We start from the raw sequence: 18,391 nt of genomic DNA, 5'->3' as shown, positions 1-18,391 counted from the left end.
ATGTCAGACCAGCTTCTGCTTAGTTCTACTCCTTGTGTGCCTTAGTCTTGACATCTAAAAAAGAGGAAATATTACTCTGAACTTAACATTTATACATATCAGAAATAGGCATCATTTTCACGTTATTGTGGTGGCTCTGCTTCCTGATCAAGATGTAATGCTGGCCAAACTCCAGAGAACTGTGAGTTTGACCATGTTACTCCATTCCAACAGTTGTCCATGCTGATAAAAAACTGTACAGGGAAGACTTCAAGTTGTCTCCTGAACCTAATCCAATGCTCATCTATATAGAAAAATTTTACCAATTCATACCTGCTTTGTGACAAGTTTCTGATAGCTATACTGGAAAAAAAAAAAAAAAGAAGAAAAAAAAATAAAAAAAGGAAAAGAAAGAAGAAAATTGCCACACTTTGCTCTGTTCCTGTTTTGTCATGAAAAGTCAACAATCAGCTGTGAACTTACCAGGAAAAATCTAGGTGACTTTATTCTGTCTTTTAAATCTATCCACTTCCTTCATGAATGTCATTTCTTTTTCTGTTCTAGCCTTTGGCCTACAACCATCTGCAGGGTATACAGTGATGCTATTAGACAGCTCAGCAGGAATTGGTCACACCTTCTGTGGGGGCATCTCCTGTGAAGTATCAATTCGTTCCACCAACAAAATGGTTCATTACTTGCTGTGTCCTATTTTACCTTGTTTTGTCTTTCTCCATTGTCATCTATTTCCTTATGGGTTTAGACGTTTTAGAAAGCCACTGCCTCTCAGTAAAGTGTAATATATAATGTAGATATGCTAGCAATGTTCGCATCAACACAGCTTATCTCCAGGTGTATTTGAGGTATTTACCCCTTCCATTTGAGAATGGAAGCTCAAACAGCGGCTGTTATGTTTCTGGAAAGCTCAGCAAGCCATCTTTTTCCAACCACAATAGTTTATTCAGGTGCAAGACATACATATTACTTATTTAGCAGACATCTGTAATTCCATGTGATAAAGGTCAAGTTTTGGATAAATAAACTAGTCATAAAAGTAAAAAACTGAGATTGGTTTTTTCCCACTTATTGTCAGCAATAACAAATCTACAACAACAATATTCATGCTGTGCCATGCAGTATATTCATTTGGAACATTTTAACACTGAGTCCTGTCATACCCCTCTCTCTTCCTATTCCTCAATAAAAACAATTTCATAAAATCCCTGGCCCAGATCCAGGACAACTCAAACACAGCTTTGAGTGTGCCTCAATTTTAGGCTCCCTGTAAGAGAAGAGGACTGAATGAGTTTTTGTAATTTAAGTTTCCTATTGTCATTTAAAGTAGAAAGAGTACTCTGGGAAGTCCAATCTCCTTTTGAGGCCTGCTGATACTCCACTGCTTTGTAAACTATCCCATCGTACCAGAAAAAAATAACCAGTAGAAGTAACAGTGTGTTCAGAGCACTGGTGTTTGGCAAATGTTTCTCCTTGGTTTTATACAATGTAAAAAAAAAAAAAAAAAAATATATATATATTTATACAGTGAATATATTTCTGCAGTCTAGTGGCGTGAAAGTGAAGGTTAAGACAGCCTTTCCAGAAAGAAAGAGGCCTGACACTGAACCAGAGACTTAAGAACATACAAATGCATCATTACATCTCATCTAATACAGCTGGAACAGGGTCCCCTTTGAAACTGAAATGAAGTTTTTGATGATAAACTGACATTTTGTTTACATGAATAAGTACCACCATCTTTGAAATTATATAAATTTGAGTCTTCAGCCACTATGTATAGAAACTTTTGTCCTTCGGGGCATAAACTGTAAGTCTGTGGCATGACACATTCATGCAGTTTTCAAGTACTTCATCCAAAGCTGGAGACATGTGAAATATAAAATAAAGAAGCAGCAACTTCAAGCAAAAAAATGTAAAAAGAGGAAGAGGTTAAAGATGAAATTGCAAATATAAGTTATTCTCACAGTGAATCATACATTGGCTCTGAAGATTGCAAACATATCCTCAAGTTATTTACAAATCACACCAGCCCAGAGGGCTTTGTCTGATCTAAAACAAGTAAATCTATCTTTTCATTAGCCAGTAGGATAACCATTTGTAGGTTAGTTAAAACCCATGTTCCTGGAGACTTTTATGACTGTTAACAATCAGTCAGTATAATAAAAATTCTCAGCAACGTCATAGAAGACCAGCCATGCTGACTCAGACAATATGCTTCTCCACCAGTAACCATAAAGACATGCTTACAGAAGAGTGAAAGAAAAAAGTAAGCATGTGCATTGCTTCTTCCTAGCATTCTTCCAGATTCCAAACATTGTCAGCCTTTTTTTTTTCCTTTTCTTTTTTTTTTTCTTTTTCTGTATTTAGTGGTTCTGAATGGATTTTTCTTCTAGGAACCTCTGTCTTCTCAAATTGCATCCCCTTTTGGCAACCACGGCATCGTTCAAGAGGGATCCAGTTGTTTACAAGGAACCTGATCATTCTTCTGAGGACTGTCTCTAAAATCACATCTCTCCTTATCCATTTTGAGGATAGCAATTATTTTCTCAGAAATCGCATATCCATGTATGTCAACATTCTCTCTAAGCAAACAGTAAACTGTGTCAGTTCATTCTACACTTACTTATCACTTTACTATGTATCTGTATTGTCTGTCTTACATTTTTTAAGTCAAGGTGTATTCTATTAATCATCAGAATGACCCCAGTAAAAAGGCTTTTAGAATCTGCTTGTGTCTGACAGTGATTACTATTAGCTGGAGGCACTCTACTCTGTAGCAGTAAAAGTGCATTTTCTGCAAACGGAGTTTATAAATCTGCCTCCAAATAATTAATATAAGAAAAGCAACAGCACTATTTATGAAACCAGTGAGGAATTCAACACATGGAAATCTTTATGAAGAAAAAGGAATGAAAAAGATGAAGAGTCTTGGAGCTCTAACAGTTTTCTTATAATACAGACCTGTCATCCAATTTGAGAAAGGCAAATCCTGTGTATAGCAGTCAAAGTGGGGGGGGACTACTCAAGAGAAAGCTGATGTAATACAAAAACTGTCCCTGATCCATGCCTGGATCTGTGTTTCTCAATGAATCCTTCCATGAATGCTGCTGGGCACTGAGAAGGTACTTAATGCCAGTCAGAACACAGTGGGACAAACTATTTAAGTATCTAAAGTGTGATAAAGAATTCCCTAGGAGGTTAACACATTCAGATACAGAGAATGATGCAGGATTTAAATCCCAAACAAATAGACTAATTTTTAATTGAGTCTTACTTTAATTACTTATGTCCAAAATTATGCTTCTGAGAACTTCAGCTCATTCTTGTAGAGGTTCAATTCTTTCAGTATTCTTTGGGCTGTCTGAGTGTATTATGGTTTCCAGCAGAAGTCACTGCCACCACTGCTGCTCATACTCCAACCTGGTAACAGCCAACTCAGCCACAATTTGAGAAAGTCAGATTCATTCTTCTCCTTTGCCTGAAAATTTTCATACCCACATCCTCTGCATCCCAGGAAATTGCCCTAACCCTCCACTCCACCTAACCTAGAGCTGGGAGTTCAGCAGAGTCTGTGCCACTGCTAATCGGAGTACAAAAGGAAAAGTGTCTCCTGTGACTATTTTTTAGGGTAATCCCTTGGGTAGGAGGAGGCCTCCGGTGTGATCGTTCCTCCAAGGACCATTTACATACTGCAGCTTAAGACATGTGAATGTGAACTGCGTAAATAGACCATGGAAGTGCATCAAGAGCCTGGGTCTTTGCTTGTCCCCAGGGAGTGCTTTAGTTGCATAATCATACTCATGGGTAAATTCTTTCCAGGATTTTCATGCTTTCATGCACAAAACAGCAGGCACCATGGGGAATGTCCCCGAGGAGCCAGGTGTTTTGTCAGAGCATGTACAAATCTGTGATGGATAGAGGACCACTATTCTCTTACATCACAGAAAACATACTAAGAATTAGCCTATTGTGAGGAGTACTAACATTATATGGCTATGTGAATTTTAAAAAAAAAAAAAAAAAAAGAAAAGAAAAGAAAAGAAAGCATGACCCATTCACATCTTTAAAAGAATGTAGTGAGGACTCAGTGAGGAGTGGGCAAGAGAGTGCCAGGCTGCTGCAGAGCTGCCCTTCTGCCCTGGCATTCCTGACAACAGGGTCAGGCTGGAAACAGCCCTGGTGTCCCTCTCTCTTCTTTACTGGCTCTCAACAGCAGCTCCAGACCCACTGCCCTGGGGTACAGCATCCTGTTAACCAGGGAAGATCCCTGGGAGATCAACCTGCACAAGACCCAGAAGCCATCCTACAAGCCAGATGTTGCAGACAGCTCAAATGCCACTCGTAGCTGCAAGGCCATGAACATGGGATCCACATAGAATGCTAGCTTACACCACTGCTATGAAGACCATTTCTCCAAAGTGCTGAAGACATGGAATTTGGCAGGATTTTTACTTATGGAGGTCAGTGCCTTTAATGCAGGTCACTTCTGAAGTTATGGCTAGATGTCCCATAAAAGTCTGGCATGCTGTATTACAAAATGTAATGTGTAGGTTGTTTTTTTTTTTTTCCTAGGATTTGATTCATGGTGGTAGAATCTGCAATTTAAAAAGGCATGGGTGAAATGAAAGCATCTTCATATTAAATTAATATGCTGTCTTTGTTCTTAAAACTGGTCAGGATGACAGGACTATTAAATAGTATATAACGTACATCACTGAGAAAAGTGTTGCATGATGCAAATCAGCTATTATTTTGTCATTATGTAAGGTCCTGAATTTTACATTTCTTTCAATGTCTTCAATAGTCCTTGATGAACCCCCTCAAAGGAAGTTTCTACTAACAATCAGAGAAGCAAAAACATTTAAAGAAAAATTATTTGACTCCCAGTAGGGCTCAAAGGTGTCAAAATTTGTACAACAAACAAGCATAAATTACACAATTTTCCTGTAGCATTATTAAACTGATATTTTATTTATCTAAAATACCATACAGATTTTAGTAAGTGGCAGCTGTGGAGTTAGTGCATATATGGTAGGCAGATGGAAATGATCAACTGTAACATCTCCAAAGGGGCTTTTGTGGTATATCAGACCAGTGACTCATGAAATGAGAAATGTTTATGTGACAGAACCCAGGAGCTCCATACTAGATGAAAGCAAACACCATCAAGTGAGTATTCACCAACCTAACACACAGTGACAAACACACCATGGTCACCTGACTGATACTTTTTAAAAAGACGGTTCCAAAGTGCTTGGTAGTTCATTAATTCAGTTTCCAATATTCCATGCAAAACTGTGTTCAATCAGTTTCAATTACTGCAGGGGCAGTATTAGATGTAAGTGAAAAGATGGGAATGTTATGGCTGTTATTACATATAATATACACAAAGTCATGTAGATTTTTTGCCATTTGCCTTTTAGCAGCAAAAAGATTCTACATAGTAGGCTCAAAGTGAATATTTGGCTGAAAACCATCATTCTTATATATTGTATTTTATAAACCAAACAGGACCCAAGGGTTACGTTTGGTTTAATTCTTAAAAGTAACTATTTTCTGGACATTTATTTTATACATAAAATGTTACTGATTTTGTATTTTAGATCCAAATATGTAAGCTTCTCTCTCTAGAAGAATTTGATATCTCCTAAGGTCTTCAGCTTCCTCCTTTACACAGTAAGCATTTTGCTGAGGTACTGGTATTGCAAGAAACTCAAATTGTCAGCTCACCAGGGGCAGAATAAACACAAGGCCTCAGAATTACCTTCCCTTTCTGTCAGCCAATGGCCACAAACACGGCAGTTTGAGTGCATTTTTTTTTTAACTGTTACAATATTATTCAGTCCTGCGAACCTGCAGGGCTAGTACAAAGTCCAAGGCTGCTACTAACAAAGTCAATATCACTTATACCAGGCTACTAGTCTGTAGTACACTAAACAGAATAGAAAACCCTCCACAGAGTAGGATGAAAATTGTAGGCTAAATATTGGAGAGGCTTTAGAAAGCTATCTGACATTTGTGCAATGACCTTACAGATAAGTACTGATTTATCCAACTTATATATTATATGCCAAAACAGAAGAATCCTTTTTGTACGATTCTGTAACGGTGGAAGCAGAGATGTTAAGGCCTGGGGCTGTGCATCATCCCACATGTCACACTGAGTGTCAAGTCTCCACCCACAGTGCTAGTTGGGAGGTCAGAGAATACAGACTTGGCTGACTGCACATCCCTACAGCCTCAGAGTGAATTAAGTCTTCAGGACTTGTTATGAATTTGAAGAAGAGTTTTCTGCTTTATTGCATTCATATTTTATTTTTATTAACATTTTTTTTTATTTTATTAACAAGCTAAGTTTAACAGAAGATTCTGTAAATGTCATAGACTGTAATTTTTACATTGTCTTTCATACTATGCCCCTTGTGCTTATTGAAGCATTTTGTAGTAATTTGGTCATTTCAATATTATTTGTTTTTCCTCTGTTTGGACATTATTTTTAATTTCTAATTCCAAAGAAAAGAAACAATGAGATACCTTACAAAATTATAAACTGTACCCTTCACTCTCAACTAATAGTAGAAGAAGAGTAAGACAAGACCTCACCAGCTGCTTCTGTCAGTGGTGATGGTCAGAATATTCTTAGAAAAAAAGACATATACGTATCAAAAAGGAAAATGAAAACCTTGGTATTTGAGATAAGTGTTTTCCTCTTTCCAGTGTAATTCTTGCATTTTACTTTTTTTGCATAACATAGTGATGGTTTCTTTGGGGGTCAGCAATGTCTTGTATGTGTTCTATAGAGAGAAGAAATTCATGTCAGACTCAAACACCTTCCCACAACTTGAGTGTCACTAAGAGAACAATTTGTCATAACACTGGAAAAAACTGCTCATTTTTGGATGAAAAAGTTTTGTCTAAAAAACAAATCAAAATTTTGTACAAAATTAAAAGTAATTGGCAAGATCTACTTATTTAATTACGCAAGAAATGTATAGATCATATACCTTTCTTCTTTAATCTAGTTCTTTCTATACTTTCACAAGCTTTATTTCTCCTTTTTCCTTCATTTTTCAGGGAGCTGACAGGAAAAATCTGCTTCCCTTCTTTCCTCTGGATGTTTCCCCTAGATAGCTAATGCCACTTAATCCACATTTTTGATATCCAAAGAATTCTCTCCCAGCAGACAAGAAAAAGGCGATCTTCCCATCTGTAGGAATGCAACTGGGAGAGGCTCTGCTGAAATCATTATGTTTTTACTGCTGACCACTTGAGCACTTTCAAACTTTAAATTACCCTGAGTTTCCTCTGTGTTGAGAGGTTCAGGATTTACAACAGAGCTTGACATAAGATTGGTTTTATTATGTTTTTGAGATCCATGGTAATATGTGAACAGATTGTTTATTTTACTAAATTGCCATTTTGTAGGTGTTCAAAATATTTCCTAATTTCACATTTTTAATCTTGGCATTTTTGAAGCATAGTTGAGGAAGCCACTGTACAGGGGGAAGAAGATTCAAATTAACTAGTGCAAAAAGCATATCAGCACCATCTGCAGTTGATTCCTGCCTGTTCATTCAGCAGAACAGCTTCTGCTCTATGACTGGATGGTCTTACTCGAGCCCTCCAGAAGATGTAACTCATTGCTTTATTTATTTGAAACCTAATTAATCATAATATTCTCAGGGCAGTTGCCAGTCAGTTGATGATTCTGTGAATTTGATTTGGGTATTTTTCCTGTGAATTTGCAAAAACAGCAAACTCTTTCAGACCTCTGATGCTTTGGTGCCTCAATCAACAATCACAGACAAAGTAAAATTTGTTTCCTCGAATCCAGCTTTTTACTTTGCTTTGCTTAGAGAAAAGCCTTCTGTGAGTACTCATCATTTTCTTTCAGTAATATCCGTTTTTATTATTTCACAGTCATTGGAAGCAAGATACCATAAGCTATTAGGATATGGGTGTTCAAGACTGACCTTTTTTATCTCCAAAGAAATGTAGGGTCATTTTTGCATTTGATATAAGCACGTAACTCCTATTACACTAATGGATGGTTCTAAGTATGCATGTTATTAACCCCTTCCTTTTGTGTGTCACCTAATTTTTTTTAAGTGCAAAGAGTTCCATTTCTTAAAATCCCCAAACTATTCTTCATCCATTGTCACATTTGCAGACTCCATTTGCCTGCTCATCACTCTTCACACAGTATCTAATTTGTTCCAACACTGCTCTTAACAAGAAAAGTGAAGCCAAAGTTACTGAAGTTGATACAAAAAAAATTTTGCTAAAGGCCAACTGCTGCTTCATGAACAAATCTTTTCATAGGAAGAAAAAAAGTCAAGGGCTTACATCAAGCTTCTTGGATTACAATATTTGGAACTTGTCAGCCTACATTTTTTGTACAAGCATCTTTGAAAATCTTCTCCTCTGTCATGGTGTTCTAAAGATAGATGCATTAGTAATAAAACCTTATTTGATTAAATAATTAAGTCCTTGTCAGCCATAATTAAAAATTAGTTCTTAGCAGAACTCTAATTATTTCTACCAAGATTTCTCAGGTCACATAAACTACTCTTGCTTCTAAAAATGCAGAGACTATGAATCTATTTTAGTCTTTTGTTTTGTTTACTCTGTTTGTTCTAAACTGATTCTTCATAGTCAATGGAGGTGAGGATAAATGCCAAGCATCACATTCCCACGTGATGGTGAAGCCCATCCCTCCCATCACAGAAATCTCATGGAACAACAGAATAGATTCAACAGATGTTCCCCTGCTTTTTAACAGGTGCAGTCTCCACAACAGAAGTTTGATGTCCCAATCCCATACCAATACTATGGCCCATGTGAATCCTTCCTTTGTAATATTTTTAGCGTAGATATTTTACATTGAGTACTCATTAGATTCTGAGCTCAATTAAAGGTGAAAACTTTGAACAATATTTTGTTTATGATAATGAAGAATACCGGTTCAATCAGCAGAACTTGTATACAGGAGTAGAAAAATGGTGTGATCTATGTTTCAGTTCAGCTAAGTAGAAAATATTTATAACAAAATCTAACTTAAACAAAGCTTCACCATGAAGTCAGAGATTGGCTAATAAATTATCTTCATAGCTCTGGATTCTTCATGCCTACAAACATTTGTCATATTCGGTGACAAAACAGAATCATAGAAATTGCCCTATAAACATGTAGGATTTACTGTTGCAATTCAGGCTTAGGTTTAGGCAAGACAGCTTCTGCTGTGTCCTTCTAAAGGCGATTGAAAAGTTAGACAGAGTTGCATTTCCTGCAGCACTTTCAGGCAAAGCTTTTAGCCAGAAGTCAGGAAATCAGGTTAGATTTCCCATAGACATTTTTCTACCTGCAACAGGATCTCATGGGTGAGGATATCATTCCAAGGCAAGCCCAGCAGCCCCGAAGCTGCCCATGAGGGGAGGTCATGGCCTGATAAGAGCGAGACTGTGTCCTGCCTTGTGGATTTGACATTCGACCAATGTCCCTGGACAGAACAAGGTCCCCATACCCAGTCATATGGAATATATAGCTGTCAGACCTTCAATGGGTAAGAATGGAGCCCAGGCTTTCTCTCCTGACACTGTTGAGTCCTATGTTCACACATGTAATAGACTCTTTTTAGTTTTAATCAAACTCTTCTTTCAGGTCAAGCTGTTTTCAAAATGTATTATAGTGTCAGACAGAGATGTAAATCTGAAATAAAAATAAAAAAAACCACTAACATTTCATCTGTCATTTGAAAAAGAAAAAAAAAAGCCACACAGGCTAAAAGTTTCTTCTCTGAAGAAACTGAAGAACATCTCCAAAATGAAAACAAGGTCCTGTTTCATCCAGCCTGGATTTTACTTAGCTTCAAAATGATGCCACAAGTAGTCAGTGGTCACTGAAAGAAAATTTCCCTGTGAGTAAAAATTGTCTCTTAGTTAATGCAAACTGTACAGCCTTTACAATGTCCTACAGCCTGCAAAGCAAATCTAATCTATTTATTCCACTTCCATGTCCTACTCATGTATCCCAATAAAAAGGATCATCACAGGATAGAAGGCAATTTTATGTTATTTGTTCAGATGGACTTCATGCCTCAAAGGAGGACTTTGGAGACTTGCAAGACCACACAATATCAAAGCAATGTAATGTTACACATGATTGCATGGCTTTTTATTTAAAAAAATTACACACCAATGACTTACTTAATCTGATTTCTTCTGTTCATCCCTCTATATACAAAAATAAATGAATGTAAGACAGTTGAAAATAAAAAAAAAATTATGCAGCTACACTGTTTATTTCTGCACAGCATTGGCCTGATAAGCTGTTTCAAGAAGTTATTTCAATCACTTTTAGAAGAAGTAATAGAAGATGTACACAGTTTCATGGATCCTAGCCTAGATAAAACAAAGTACATAGAAGCTAACATCTCTATCTAATAATGTTTTATCAGCTTGAATAGCAAGGAGATTTTGGATGTAAAAGAACCTTGATAAAGGTGACTGACCAATTCAGACTTTAAAACCAGAACTCTCTTCCAGCACAACTCTTCCTTCAGCACAACAACTAATGCTTCAACAAACTGCTGTTCTGATAAATCTTCTTTCAGAAAAACAAGATTCTCTGAGACTTTCAACATCACATCACATTGGCTCATTTTTCAGTGGATGGGATAGATAGAATACAACATGGATGGAATATAAAACAGGGAAGCAGAAGCAGAAAGAATCCTGTAATTGAAGCACAGATAATGATTCATGGATAGAGGTGTCAAAATGCTGTTCCCTCAGCTATGAAACCTCTGTTTTGGTGATTGTGAGTGTTAAAGTTATGATGAATCATGACTCAATCCCAGGAAGCAAGTTGGGCAGGCATGGGTTTAAAGTTGGATTTCAAACTCTCCTATAGCTAAAAAGGTGCACATTGCAAAGCTTCACACTCGTCCTACTTCATTTTATTCTGGCTGGCTTCAGAACCTGTAGGCCAGAAGCATCAACATCTTGTATATGTCTATCCATCCAAGGCTGGGCATGTTTCTTCACAAGGTGCTATCATGAGCTAAATGGCAAATAAAACAATCAACCAATATAACAAGACCAGATTAATTTCATGTGCAGTTTCTTCTGATGTGCTCATAAATTTAATACATCATAATTTTACTTATGAACATTACAAGAATATTACACAAGAAGTACTGTTCAGGCTTCTGAATATCAATCTTCAGCAAGTAACAAAGGAATTTAAAGCCCACCATGCTTAGACTTTCAGTCCAGAGGGCACAGATTCAATCACCTGCTCTTACACGACACATTAATCACAAGACAGTGGTATATAGATAAGTATATGGTAAAAGTTTAATCTCTAAGGGTAAGAATGAGCATCAGAGAGATGACAAAGAAATTAGGAAAAGTCTCCTTAAACTAAAGTGATGGGCTGTGAGTCAGGCTCAAATTCTTTTGAAGTCTGACTTACAAGAAAGTAATTTTTTTCAACATATGCTTTTACAATAGTCATTCTTCTAATCTGAGCATGAATGATAATCCAGACATTTGGAATAAAAGGTAAAGTGATTCTTTTAAAATAATAAGATAATTACTTAGTAATAAAATGATAAAAGGTAGAAATCATTTAATTCAGTTAAGTATTTGGCTCCCATCATGTACAGGTGGCTAGGACTGGAGCTTTGCTGAGCTGCTCTTGCAGGTTCTAATGGTCACTGCTGTGTCTATAATTGCTCCCAAATGACAAGTCAGTGAATCAGGTAAGCTCCTACCCACCATTTGCTAGACCCAGGATGAACAAACCTGGCCTCGGACCAGTGACCAGCTGATGTGTCTGAAGATTTTCAGAAGAGCTTGATTAGCTGGACTAGAGCACTTACCTCTATGAAAGAAAACTAGCATTTTAATCAGGCTTGGGAGGACTTTGCTTGCATTGATTCAATCAGATCAGCAAAACAAGATTTAGTCAAGAACCACTGTGGATAATTTGAATGTTGGAGGCTGACTTCCTTCCCCTTTGCTTCCCCTTTCTTTTCCCACTCCTTTTAGATGTTGAGTGATTTTCCACCCATTTTGCTAAAATGAAACTGTGTCTGGTTAGGCTGCCAAGTTGTTCATTATTGTCTTAAATCTTTTTTTTATTATTATTTATTTTATCTGAATATATCTAAATATGACACTTGACAGCAGGAAGAATTGTCATTCGGGAAGAGAAAGCTCTTACAGAGAAGAGAATACACTGTGTTCTTAGGTATTTTTTTCTTCCCTTTCAATTTTATCTGTTTTCTCTTCTTTTACTGTGGAGATGCAAACAAAACTTTTGTAAGAAGTTTCAGGGGTGCATTTATTCCTGGGCTAGACCAGCACAGGGAGGTAGAAAAGGTTGTGAAGGATGCCACAGGGCACAGCAGAGGCAGGAGCTACTCAGGAACAGAAAGATCCAAGTTTCTCTTGGAATCAGTCTGCATCATGGATCAATCTTGCTGGAGAAAAACCTGGTGGACTTGGGTATTCTTCATGGAAGAGCATACCTACGTCAAAAGTTAAAATGAAATGAACATGGATGGAGCTTTTTCACTAAACTGATCAAGGGCCAAGGCTTCTATTAGACAGTCAAGACAAGAATGCTCAAATCCTTCCCACTTGCTTCTTAGTGTAGTCATCCCATCAGTTTTGCAATAGCTACATCATGTGGAAAATAGCTGCTGTTTTCTATCCAGAGGGGTCCTTGGGGAATCTGTCAGCTTTATATACTATACTGTAATGGAATTTGAGACAGTTAAAGCTGACTGAGGAGAATTTCCCACTAATTCATAACATCCTACAAATAAACTGGTGAAATCTGCTGAGTTTCTGCTAACAATAGTACTTTCTAAGTGTGGTATTTTTTTAAAAATAAGAGGTATTGTCTGACCCTTGCCATTTAAAATTATTAGGTATTGAGAGGGAACAGAAATAATTGCTTCAGAAATGAAATATAGACACATGTATGTAGCCAAAACTTCTTAAATGATACCATTGTAAATGCTTTTATTTTAAACACTCTCATTTGAATTAGTTTCCCACAAGCCAATAGCAAAAGATTTCAGCTTTCATTGCTTAATGAAAATCAACATATCCCAGTCAATGCCAGTACTGAATACGTTACTGAAAATACTAAGAGCACGTGGAAGTAAATAGATTAATTATGTAAAAACAAGGCAATAAAGCAAGAAAGGAGTTCAAAGTCTGCAAAGAAATTAAAGCACTTGGACCTTCATTGTCTAAAGGAGACCCATTAAAATCTGCAGGGCCCATGACATAAGTGTAAGGCAATACTGTGGAGGTCTAGGTCAAGGATTTTTGTACTGTCAGATTTTTGTGATGCTAGTTAGTCCTCTGACAAAAGTATCCTCTTGGAGAACTGGAGCCTAAACTCCTGCTAGTTTCTTATTTTGCATCCAAGAGTATCAAGCTGAAAAAATATTAAAGAGCTTCTTAATAATGTTTTATTCTAGCCCTAATTTTCTGCACCCCTTTTTTCCTCTCAGCATGTCACACAAAACAGTATGTGATTGGTGAAAAGGAAGGGTTAGTTCTGTGGAGCAGTAGACAACTTCTGAAAAAAGTGATATTTCTGGGAAGGGTCATTAGGTCACATCTACACTCAATTCAAGCACTGTTTGTGCCTTCAAGCACAAACTCAACTTCTCTGCACATTGCTTTAGCATAAGTCCCTCTCACAGGCAGCGTCTGAATAAAGGGAAAATCATGCCTTTCATCAGTGTATCATGACACCAACTTGTAGTGAGGATATGGATTTACGGACCAGCCTCGCCAGCCCAGCACCACTCTTTGCCTCAGTGCAGGGCATGGCCAGCTTCCTGTAGAATGATTTTCTGCACTGCCAGCAAGACCAGGTTCAGCAACCCAAGCTCTGCCTGCACCAAAAAAGTCCAAAGGGTCTGAACTGAGAAATGCTGGGCTCCTCCAGTGCCAGGAGGAGCTTGGTCCCGTGCCACTGACAGATATGTGGCAGTAAAGCTTCTACTTCCATGGCACAATTTAGTCTTCTGAGAGGGATGACTTATCCCTTGGTTCATTTCAATGACATTTCTGAAGTACTCAAAACCTCTCTAAGGATCTATATGGCTTGGCTTTTTTACTTCCCAGAGAATGCTTGTTTACAAATACAATACACAGCAGAAATCAGAAACAATTTCCTGCAACTCCTGTACCCGTTCCTGAAATAACGAGCTTTTAATCCTGGGGTTACTATTACACATAAATTTATTTCTTCTGCACTATCATCTGGTGCCTAGTACAATTAAAACACATACTTTGTGCAGTCTCCTCAGTAGTTCGTTTTTTCTTGGCTGTATAGACAGAGTCAAGTTTGTATTATTTGAGGATACTGCCCAGCAGCAATACCCTGAGCACTATGAGATATCTGGGGATTATCCCTGCTTTGATTTCATAGATGTTCCTGTAAAATGTAAAATTTTAAATTTTCTCCTAGATGATAACTACAGATATTCTCTTTATTCTTTTTTTTTTTTTTTTTTTTTTTTTTTTAATCTCTGAAAAGAGAATACATTTGAAAACATCCCACCTTATTTTAGTCATTTAATCCAGATGCTCAAGTTAAGTTTTTCATAGTTACAGTTTTCCTATACAGATCATGGGGAAGGACAGGCTTTCATAGAAGGCAAGTCAGTGGCTCATCAGTGGCCTAAATTGCCTGATTGCTTCACTGTCTGTCAAGGAAGTACTGTGGCCAAGGTATCAGTGATGAACCCATTTCCAAAGCAGCGTGACTGAACACTATGCACTGTTTGACTGGAATTTATAGGAAGAGGGATTATAATGGTGATTTTCACCAGTTGTATAGGCAAGGTATCACTTCCTGGACAGCAAACATCTTTTAAGACAATACACTGGGAAGCCACATCTTCCCAAGGGTAGCATAAAGAGTTGTATATCTACAACAGAGTGTGGGTTGTCTCTTCTCCCCCCAGCACTTGCCCTGTTCAGATGGTATTCAAATGGGGAATGTCAGTACAGGAACTGCTTGTTGTAAACTTATTCACCTCTGCCTCTTAGTCGGTAGACATTTAGATCAATAAATGTATCAATACATGGATCTATGGTTATTAGGCTTGTGTGTCTGTTACGTTTTGGCCAGAAAGTATACTGCAGCCACTTGCAGCACTTCAGGTTTGATGACCCAGCTCTACTCATGGAAGTATTAAATAGACAGCCACAGTGGTCTGGAAAAGAACAGGCTGAAATTTGTGACTTAGAGGACCTAAGTACCTGCGTGCAATTGACAGCTTTTCCAGATGTTTAAAAACTAGCACATGAGTTGTCCTGTCCCAACAGATGGGATGAGGGATGAGTTAACTCTGAACGAGTCAGCGCCCTGACTCAACAGATGAGATCAGGTGTGAGTTAACTCCGGGTAATTCTGTGCGGCAATGCAAAGTGAATGACAGACAACCACTCCGGGGGTCCAATTATGAATTTACTAAAAGCACATGGTAGTATACAAATTACAGCAATCAGTGACTTGGCAAAAGTATATTACAGTACCACAAAACTTATCCATACATTGACAGCAAAAACCCTTCTAAAAACAGTGGATTGGCAACAATTAGTAACAGTAATGCAAAACTTAACAAGACTTTAGCAGTAGAACTTACAATGATATTACTTTATATGTTTAAGAAAAAGGAAGAGAGAGAAGAGAAAAACTAAGATATCAGAAAGAGAAAGGGAGAGAGAGAGAGACAGAGAGGGACAGTAAGATATCACCACTCCACAGGTACATCGGTCCCGTGACGACCTCCAGAGGGAGGGGTGCATTGAAGATTTACACATCGCCAACCTGTATCATATGTGAGGTTGTTTTATAACCCGGTTTATTTACATGCGAGATAGGAGAAGGTGGTTTGTCCCCTACCTCTGCTCGCTCTTCATGTTAATTAGAAAGACTCTTCTGGAAATGGGTCTGGGGTCTTCAAACTAGGGGAAAGTTCATGGCATTGACCAAAAGTGAGTTGTCTTGCCTGTCAGGGGTAGCTGTTGGTTCGTGGTTTCTTCTGGTAGTTGGTTGTCCGACAGATGGTTCATCTCTATCATCCCAATTAGGCCATGAGACTTTTTACAGCAACACTGTTAATTGTCCTTATCTTCCAAGGTGTCTGCCTTCATGGCCATAAAACTTCGGGAAAGATAAGATAAGAAAGATAAGAAGAGATATCTATCTCTTCCTCCCAAAGTAACAAAAAACCAGAAGTTTAAGGCATAATAAGGTCTTTGTTCTGCTTCAAGGTTGTCATATGAGTTCAGTCTCATTGGGTGGTATGGCAGGTTTAGCCCCAGGAGTGTTTGCAAATGGTCTCCGAAGAGTTCAGCTGCACTTCGACAGTGCCACACAGTCTGTCAGAAAATACTTAACTTACAGATAAATACAGCTTAGCTACTGGGTTACAGTCATCCATGGTAGTCTCAAACAACAAGGTTGAGAGAGTGGTTCAGGCTATAAACCCATATGAGAGTAAAATCTTGCTCAGTGACAGACCAATGCCAGTAAATACAACCCAGTGTCACCCATAAGATCTGACATGTGTAGACAGCTTAGGAAGTACTACTTTTCTCTTCCTAGGGATAAATTTTGTTCTAGAAGTAATTGTCAGACAAGATGCATAAATTGACAGATGAGAAAATGTGTACATGGGGGTGCTTTTGAATGGTGGAATGTCACCAGGACTGTACGACTATAAAGAAGCAATACTGTAGGACTTATTTCTGAGCAACTAGATTACAAAGAAAGGTGGGCAGCAGCTAAACCTGTGTGAGGTGAATGCCATGATCAGAGGCTACTCCTTGTCCAAACCAACAGGGATTCATCAGATAGAGAGGTGTCACAACCTGAGAATAGTGTTGAACAACTCACTGCAGTAGTGCCAAAGCTGCTTAGAGACCATCTTCTCAAAGGAGCTCTAAGAATAGCTGTACAAATTTCCTTGGTGGTGGTATTATCAGAAACAAAGGAGGTTATAAAAATCTTCCTCCCACTCCTCTTCCACAGGCCATTGGGTCATACGTAAAAGCAGAGGAGTTGCTTTGCACGGGCACAGTGGAGATGAATTTTCTTTCTTGATCAACTGACCTATTCTTGTACTACAAAGCTGTTGCATGTATTTTCATTGACAAATATGTCCCATGAATTATTTTCTGAACAGTTTCCTGAACAAGAGTAGCTTAGAATGTAATGAAAATATTTTTCTGTGAATTACACAGCAAAAAAAAGAACTTGCAAGTTATATATATATATATCCCAAGCAAAACAGCTCCCAAGCCATTCCCCAGATATCTACTTGACATTCCTGTAAGCATTATATCACCAGAATATGAGAAAGAAAACACATCAGTACCACATATATAGAAGCCACATTCTATTTTTAGTGTTAAATTGAGGCAAATCAGGAGTCAACTCAGTGAAGAAAATTGCTCTCAGATACAGTGGTATTAACCTGAAAGCAGAGCATAGTCCTTGAAATGCAGTTATATAATGTCTGGAGAGGAGATGCTTGTGGAACAGATGATCTCTGAAACGCTACCAGATAATTAAGCTGAAGTCAAAGCCCAAACCTAGATCTCATTGCTGCATATTAATTTAGTAAAACAGATTATTCATGCTTCAGATGTTACCTTTTCATTTGGGAAAAGCAGGTATGTCCTTAAGGAAATGTTGACTGCTTTTCACTTGCTTATTTTAAATTTAAAATCCTCTAGAGCAGCAAAGAGAACTGTATAGCTGATAAACATTTGAAACCAAGGGGAAAACATTGCAACGTATCACCAATATTTTTAGTTCCCCATGAATGATTTACATTCCCCTGCACTATCAGATAATCTTCAAAAGAACATGTCAAAAGAGGAGAGCAGCGCTCTTGGTTCATATGAAGTTGAATTTGCTGCAAAAAGTCCTACAAATTCAAAGCTGTGAGACCCAGTTTTCATTTCTGATGTTGGACACACACTTGAAGCCTGGCTTAAAAATTTTCTGAGAGTTTGAGGAGTTTTCAGACTCTATGATGATATGTCTGTAGGAAAGTGCCCATTGAGCTCTGTTGCAGAGCAGTGCAATAGAGCCCAGGTCTCTGTGGAAGACTGGCACAAATGTGTGTTCTCAAATCCCCTTAGCCTTAGCTCAGGGGAGCTCAGCCTCTGCCATCAGGGTACTGGCACAACATCCCAAATCAAGCACTCAATTCTCCCGAAGAAAGTTGTCATCAGTTGTTTCCAGGTCAGTCTGGGAAACCCCTATTAGTGAGTTTTACAAGCAATAGTAATAAGATTTTTCCCTTCTACTTTTGTTTGTTTGTTTGATATATCTTTCCCTGTTG

The sequence above is a fragment of the Nesoenas mayeri genome (genome assembly GCF_963082525.1).
Source record: "Nesoenas mayeri genome assembly, chromosome: 1".
Lineage (NCBI taxonomy): Eukaryota > Metazoa > Chordata > Aves > Columbiformes > Columbidae > Nesoenas > Nesoenas mayeri.
This window is presented reverse-complemented; position numbering follows the sequence as displayed.